Source organism: Canis aureus, chromosome 1 (assembly GCF_053574225.1).
Source record: "Canis aureus isolate CA01 chromosome 1, VMU_Caureus_v.1.0, whole genome shotgun sequence".
NCBI classification, from domain to species: Eukaryota; Metazoa; Chordata; class Mammalia; order Carnivora; family Canidae; genus Canis; species Canis aureus.
This window is the reverse complement of record NC_135611.1, coordinates 94,131,597-94,139,301: the sequence shown is the minus strand read 5'-3', so window position 1 is coordinate 94,139,301 and position 7,705 is coordinate 94,131,597. Positions and strand designations below refer to the sequence as shown.

At 38.7% G+C, this 7,705-nt stretch overlaps 1 pseudogene; it reads right to left on the bottom strand.

The window, feature by feature from the left end:
- Positions 1-1,442: 1,442 nt before the first annotated feature.
- LOC144320607 (26S proteasome regulatory subunit 10B pseudogene) lies at positions 1,443-5,702 on the bottom strand (annotated as a pseudogene).
- Between the last annotated feature and the right edge of the window lie 2,003 nt (positions 5,703-7,705).

The following is a 7,705-nucleotide window of genomic DNA, read 5'->3' as shown; positions in this document are numbered from 1 at the left end:
TATTTTATGTGTGCTTGACATGTATATTCTGCTGTTGTTTGGTGGAGTGTTCTGTAAATATCAATTAGGTCAAGTTCGCTGGTTGCAGTGTTCTATATATTCACTGATCTTGTGCTCTTCTTATTGTCAATTAGTAGAAGTGTTGAAATTTCTGGAATTGTGTAGTTGTCTATACTTTTATAGTTCATGTATTTCAAAGATTTTATTTTTTTATTTATTCATGAGAGAGAGAGAGAGGGACACAGGCAGAGGGAGAAGCAGGCCCCATGCAGGGAGCCTGATGTGGGACTCGATCCCCGGTCTCCAGGATCACGCCCTGGGCTGCAGGCGGCGCTAAACCGCTGCGCCACCGGGGCTGCCCAGTTCATGTATTTCAAAATGCTGATACTAAGTGCATGATATGTCTTCTTGATAAATTCCTTTTGGTTATTATGTCTCCCTTTATCATTGGTAATATTCCTGATATTAATATAGCCACTCCCAACTTACTGATTAGCATTTCCATTATATATAATCTTTCTACCCTTTTACTTTTAGCCAATCTTTATATTTAAAGTTGGTTCCTAAAATAAATAAATAAATAAATAAAGTTGGTTCCTTGTGAACAGCATGTAGTTGGTTCTTGCCTTTTCATTGCATTTGACAATATAGGTCTTTTGGAATGTTTAGATCATTAGTGAATGTAATTACCAATATGATTTGGGTTTAAACCTATGCTCCTGCTAATTTTTATTTGTCCCATTCGATCTGTTTTTTCTCCTTGCAAACTGTTGGGTTGACTTTTTTTTTTTATTATTGTATTTATTTGAGAGAGAGTGAGAGAGAAGGAGTGCAAGCACACAAGCAGGGGGAGCTTCAGGCAGAGGGACAGGGAGAAGCAGGCTCCCTACAGAGCATGGTTCATGACCTGAGCCAAAGTCAGATGCTTAACCAACTGAGCCACCCAGGTGCCCCTGGGCTGACCTTTTTTTTTTTTTTTTTTTTTTAATTTTTTAATTTTTATTTATTTATGATAGTCACAGAGGGAGAGAGAGAGGCAGAGGGAGAAGCAGGCTCCATGCACCGGGAGCCCGACGTGGGATTCGATCCCGGGTCTCCAGGATCGCGCCCTGGGCCAAAGGCAGGCGCCAAACCGCTGCGCCACCCAGGGATCCCTGGGCTGACCTTTTTAAAATAATTCCATTTTATTGCTTCTATTAGTTAGCTATTAGCTATCTCTCTTAATTTTTAATTTTGATATTTAGTGGTTACTCTAGGGTTTATAATATGCATCTTTATCACCGTTTACCCTCAAATAATATCACTTCACAAGCAGTTTAAGACCTTGTAGGTAGTATGATTTGCCCCTCCTGTCTTTTCTGCTGTTTGTGCTGTTATTTCTACATCTATTACAAGTCACACAATATACTTTTATTATTTTAAATTTTTTATTCATACATTTTTAATAAGATTATTGCTATTGAATATTTTTTTTACATTAAACCAATATGTCATGTAGCCATCAAAAATCTGTAGTTCACTTTACACTCTAGCTTCTTAGAATTCAAGTTTGTAGTCCAATTTAGACTCTAGATACTTAAAATCAGCTACTCCTCATTGCTTTCATGAAGTCTTTCTATACTACAAATTCATGATCAGCAGGAATTGTAAATATGCCTGCTTCTGTGCATTTTTCAGGTCTGCTCCATTAGAGCCATCTGAAGGCTTTTTAATGCTTCTAATCTATTTTATCATACTTTATAATGATACCTGCATAGATTTTCAAGATATCTAACTTGCTTATAAAGAAGTTAATGTATGTCTTTTCTATTTATCTGGAGACAGCAAAGCAGGTAGCCACGATTATTTTAACTGTGAAAAGTATCATTTCCATCCATTTGAGTAACTCCATAAAGTTATCTGAATCTATTAGCTTAAGTACTTCCAGGAAACCAGTATCCATAAAAATGTGCATGACTAATGATTCCTCGTGTAAACATTTCTCTAATCAAATGAGCATTTTCACCAATGTACTTGTCTACAATATAACTGGAGACTACTTTTTAAGAAATTGCATTCCAGTTGGCTAACCATAGCTCTTGCTATTAGCGTTTTTCTTAACTGTTGGCCCATATAACAGCGTTTTTAGGGATACCCCTATACTGAAATAATTCTAGGTTTTTAAGATGTAGTTCTATTACCTCTGAATTCTCTGATCTGTTCTGATAACCCCTCTACTTCAGAAAAAGAAATATCTTCTAAGTCCTTATAAGACATACTGTAAACCAGTGGATCTTGGCAAACATAAAGATAATCATAGCCTAAGCAACTCTTGTTGCTGACTTCCACTTACTTTTTTCAAGCTGACAATGACGACCAACACTGAACAATGAATTTTTCTTCAGTTAACTTCTTAAGTACTTCACCCACAATTTGCCCAGATGTGGGTGATTGTAGGTCTTTTGGATCATCTTCAGACTTTTCATACTGATTGGTAAGTTCTTTCCCTTAAACAACTGTTTAAGACAGTTGTTGATCTTCTTGTGCTCCACCATCTTTTCTTGTGATAGCTTTGAAGCTCATTATCTCAATTGGTCTGCCATGATGAGATGCCATCACTCAGAGGGGATGCCAAGAATGGCCATGGCCATTGGGGTGGGAAAAGTGGAATGGAGGAGGACAGTAGCACTGAAAAATGGGGGATGGATTGCTCCTCATTCCAATTATCTTTCAAGGAAATAAAAAAAAAAGAAAAGGGGTGCCTGGGCGGCTCAGTTGGTTAAGTGTCCAACTCATGATTGCAGCTTGGGTCATGATGTCATGGGTTGTAAGATCAAGCCCTGCATCAGACTCCACACTCACCAGGGAGTCTGCTTGAGATTTTCTCCCCTCTGTACTTCCAAATACAGCTTTAAAAAAAATAGTGATCGGGCAGTCTGGGTGGCTAAGCAGTTTAGCACCTGCCTTCGGACCAGGGCGTGATTCTGGAGACCCGGGATCAAGTACCATGTCGGGCTTCCTGCATGGAGCCTGCTTCTCCCTCTGCTTGTGTCTCTGCCTCTCTCTCTCTCTCTCTCTCTCTCTCTGTCTCCCATGAATAAATAAAATCTAAAAAAAAATAAATAAAAATAAAAAATAGTGATCAAACCAGACATGAGTATACCATCAAACTACCAGTTTTGGTTGGTAATTTCACTTCAAATTCCATAGAATACAGAGTTAATCAAAGGAAAATACTCTGTTTCTACTACCATATCTACAAACCTATTTACCATATTTTACCATCTTCCCTCTAGCTACAAATGGATGTATATTAAAGACTCTTTCTCTCTTGTGCTCTTGATCCCATTCAGAATTTCACTCCCTTTATAATTTGCACCCCATTAGTCTTTCTCTTCCTTTGTGCTCACTCCATCAGCATATAAACTTGATGTAATATCTCCTGTATAAAAACAAAGGATCTTCTTTTCTTACCCACTATCAATTTATTTTCCTGTTCCCCTGCATGGCAAAACTTCTTAAACAGTAATCTACACTTAAGTCTTTACTTCCTTAACAACCCCTTCAACCCAATCCAGTGTGGAAGCTATCCACCACCTATAATGAATTTCCATCAGTTCACTGTGTCCAATTACAATGGTCAGTGAACAAAGCTCCTATTACTTGGTGCTTCAGTAAATAACATTCAAAATGACTGACCACGAGGCACCTGGGTAGCTCAGTCAGTTAATCAACCAACTCTTGATTTCAGGCAAGTCATGATCTCAGGGCCAAGAAATTGAGCCTCCTGCTTAAGATTCTCTTTCTGGTTCTCCCCACTCTTTCTTAAAAAAAAAAAAAAAGATTCACGATTTTTTCCCACTTAAAACACGTTTCTCTTGCTTTCATGAAACTCCACTCTGAGTATTTTCCTCTTTCACTGACCACTCTTTCTTTGCTGATTCATCCTCTAACCTCTAAATGTTAGGTAGTCTCAGATCCTGATTCTGTAATTGCTTCCTTAAGTCACCTTAACTATATCTATTATTTTAAATGATTGCCTACATATGTGACATCTCTACTTGGAAATATAATAGGCGGGCAGCCCCGGTGGCGCAGCAGTTTGGCGCCACCTGCAGCCCAGGGCATGATCCTGGAGACCCTGGATCGAGTCCCACATCAGGCTCTCTGTATGATGCCTGCTTCTCCCTCTGCCTGTGTCTCTATCTCTCTCTCTCATGAATGAATAAATAAAAAAATCTTTTTAAAAAAAAGACACTTTCCTTTAAAAAAAAGAAATATAATAGGCATCTCAACATGTCCCATATGGAATTCTGTCGAAATTCCCTCCTCCTCCACATAATAGCTCATCCATCAAACCAAAGCCAAGGAAACATCCCTGATTTTTCCTGTCACCCCTCCCATCCATCAGTTGGATCTGTTTCTACCCCTTTCCACTTCTACCCATACCTCTAATCCAAGCTACAAAATACTTTCAGGGAATGAATGATGAATAAGCCAGTTTGGCTGGATTGGAAAGTTACTGTTGAGGAATAAGAAATAAATCTAGGCAAGGCAGTTTGGAACACATGTTGAAGGTCTTGGAATGACAGAATCCTGGCTTATAAGGGGAGGCAGAGATCAATCCCTCCTGGACATAATTCTCCTGAAAAGTGGTACTTCTTCAATAAAGTATGCTGATATAACAATTATTGAAATTATGGTAAAACTGTTGTTCAACATGTTGGAAGTCCTAGTCTCAGCCATCACACAACAAAAATAAATAAAAAGCATCCAAATCGGCAAAGAAGAAGTCAAAATTGCACTCCTCACAGATGACGCAATACTCTGCGTAGAAAACCTGAAAGACTACACCAAAAAACTGCAGAACTGATACAGGAATTCAGGTTGCAGGATATAAAATCAACACACAGAAGTCAGGTGCATGTCTATATGCTAATGATTAGTCAGAATAAAGAGAAATCAGGGAACTGATCCCACGTACAAGGGCACCAAAACCATTAGATACCTAGGGATATACCTAACCAAAAAGGTGAAAGATCTATACTCTGAAAACTATAGAACATTTATGAATTAAATTGAGGAAAACACAAAGAAATGGGAAACATTCCATACTCATGATTTGGAAGAACAAACATTGCTAAAATGTCTATGCTACCTAAAGTAATCTATACATTCAACGCAATTCCTATCAAAATACCATCCGCACTTTCACAGAGCTGGAACAAGCAATCCTAAAATTTATACGGAACCAAAAAGACCCCAAATAGCCTAAGGGATGTTGAAAAAAGCAAAGCAGGAGGCATCACAATTCTGGACTTCAAGTTGTATTACAAAGCTGTAATCATCAAGACAATATGGTACTGGCATAAAAACAGACACATTGACCAGTGAGACAGAATAGAGAACCCAGAAATGGACTCAAAACTGTATGGTCAACTAATCTTTGAGAAAGCAAGTCAGAATATCCAATGGAAAAAAGACAGTCTCTTCAATAAATGATGTTGGGAAAATTGCACAGCCACATGCAGAAGAATGAAACTGGGCCATTTTTTAAATCCATACACAAAAATAAACTCAAAATGGATGAAAGACCTAAATGTGAGACAGGAATCCAAACCCCTAGAGGAGAACAAGGCAGCAACCTCTTTGATCTCAGCTGCAGCAACTTCCTGCTGGACACATCTCCAAAAGCAAGAGAAACAAAAGCAAGAATGAACTGTTAGGACTTAAGATAAAAAGCTTCAGGGATCCCTCGGTGGCGCAGTGGTTTGGCGCCTGCCTTTGGCCCAGGGCGCGATCCTGGAGACCCGGGATCGAATCCCACATCGGGCTCCCGGTGCATGGAGCCTGCTTCTCCCTCTGCCTGTGTCTCTGCCTCTTTCTCTCTCCCTCTGTGACTATCATAAATAAATAAATTTAAAAAAAAAACCCACCCCTCTCTAAAAAAAAAAAAAAAAAAGATAAAAAGCTTCAGCATAGCAAAGAGAACAGTCAACAAAACTAAAAGGCAACCTACGGAATGGGAGAAGAAGATATTTGCAAATGTCTTATCAGATAAAGGCCTAGCATCCAAAATCTATAAAGAACGTATCAAACTCAACACCCAAAACCAAAAAGTCTAGTCAAGAAATGAGAAGACATGAACATTTCTCCAAAGAAAACATACTAATGGCCAACGACACATTTGCTTAACAAAAAAAATGCTTAATATCACTTGGCATGAGGGAAATCACAATGAGATACCTCACACTGGTCAGAATGGTTAAAATGAACAACTCGGGATTCAACAGATGTTGGTGAGGGTGCAGAGAAAGGGAACCTTCTTACATCATTGGTGGGAATGTAAAACTGGTGCAGCCACTCTGGAAAACAGTATGGAGGTTCCTCAAAAAGTTAAAAATAGAGCTACTATGACCCAGCAACTGCACTTCTAGGTATTTATCTATGTAGGTATACTAGTATACCTAGGTATACTTCTAGGTATTTATGTATGTAAAGGATACAAACATAAGATTCAAAGGGGCACCTGCACCCCAACGTTCATAGCAGCAATGTCTACAATAGCCCAAATATGGAAAGAGCCCAGATGACCATTGACAAATGAATGGATAAAGAAGATGTGGTATATACATGATGGAGTATTACTCAGCCATCAAAAAGAATGAAATCTTGCCATTTGCAAGGATGTGGATGGAACTACAGGGTATTATGCTAAGCAACATATGTTAGAGAAAGACAAATACCATATGATTTCACTTATATTTGGAATTTAAGAAACAAAACAAAGGAACATGGGGATGGGAGGGAAAAATGAAAACACAGAGGGAAGATTCTTAACTCTAGGAAACAAACTGAGGGTTGCTGGAGGGGAAGTGGGTGGGGGAATGGGGTAACTGGGTAATGGGCATTGAGGGCACCTGATGTCATGAGCACTGGGCGTTATATGCAACTGATGAATTACTAAATTCTACTGAAACTGTATTTTAACTGAATTTAAATTTTTTTTAAAAAAGATTATGGTAAAAAGATGCTAGCAAAATTAGTGTGAAAATAATACAAGTGGAAAATGTGAACAAAGGATAGTGTCTTTAAAAGGATGAGGGGGAGTACTTTCTTCCTCTCCAACCAACAGGGCAAGCTCTACATCAGATTCCCTTTTGATGTTAAAATATGGCTCTCACCTCTGCACCTGGCGACAGTGGGGTGTTAGACTCCATGCTGTAGGAAATGGGGGAGAGGTGTAAAGCTTGGGCAAAAAGTGACATGGCTAAAACTTTGCTATGGAAAAATGACCTGACAGTGAGATGCAAGACAGAGAAGGTCGGAAGACTAAATAGGTTATTCTGATAGTCTAGACTAGATATCAAGTTATAAGCAAGTACAAAAGAAGAGACTGGTGAAGGAGACAGTGAGAAGGAATGATGGAAAGAGTGCAAGAGATAAGAACCATAAAGGTTTTTACCCAGGGGTTCTGAGCTCTGATGACTTAAGAGAATTGTGATAGCATTATTATGACCAAGTACATTAGGAAGGGAGGCTGTCTTGTGGAGAAAATATGGTAAGCTCTGCCTGAGATTTTTGAACTGCTAGCTGTGAATGGTTCTTATATATGGCTTTACTTGGTGTAATCCTCTGGATTATTCACCATGATACAAAACAGTTTTGCAATCTTGGTTCTAGGTTAACACTTCCCAGGTTATTGATTTGATTCAAATATATTAAA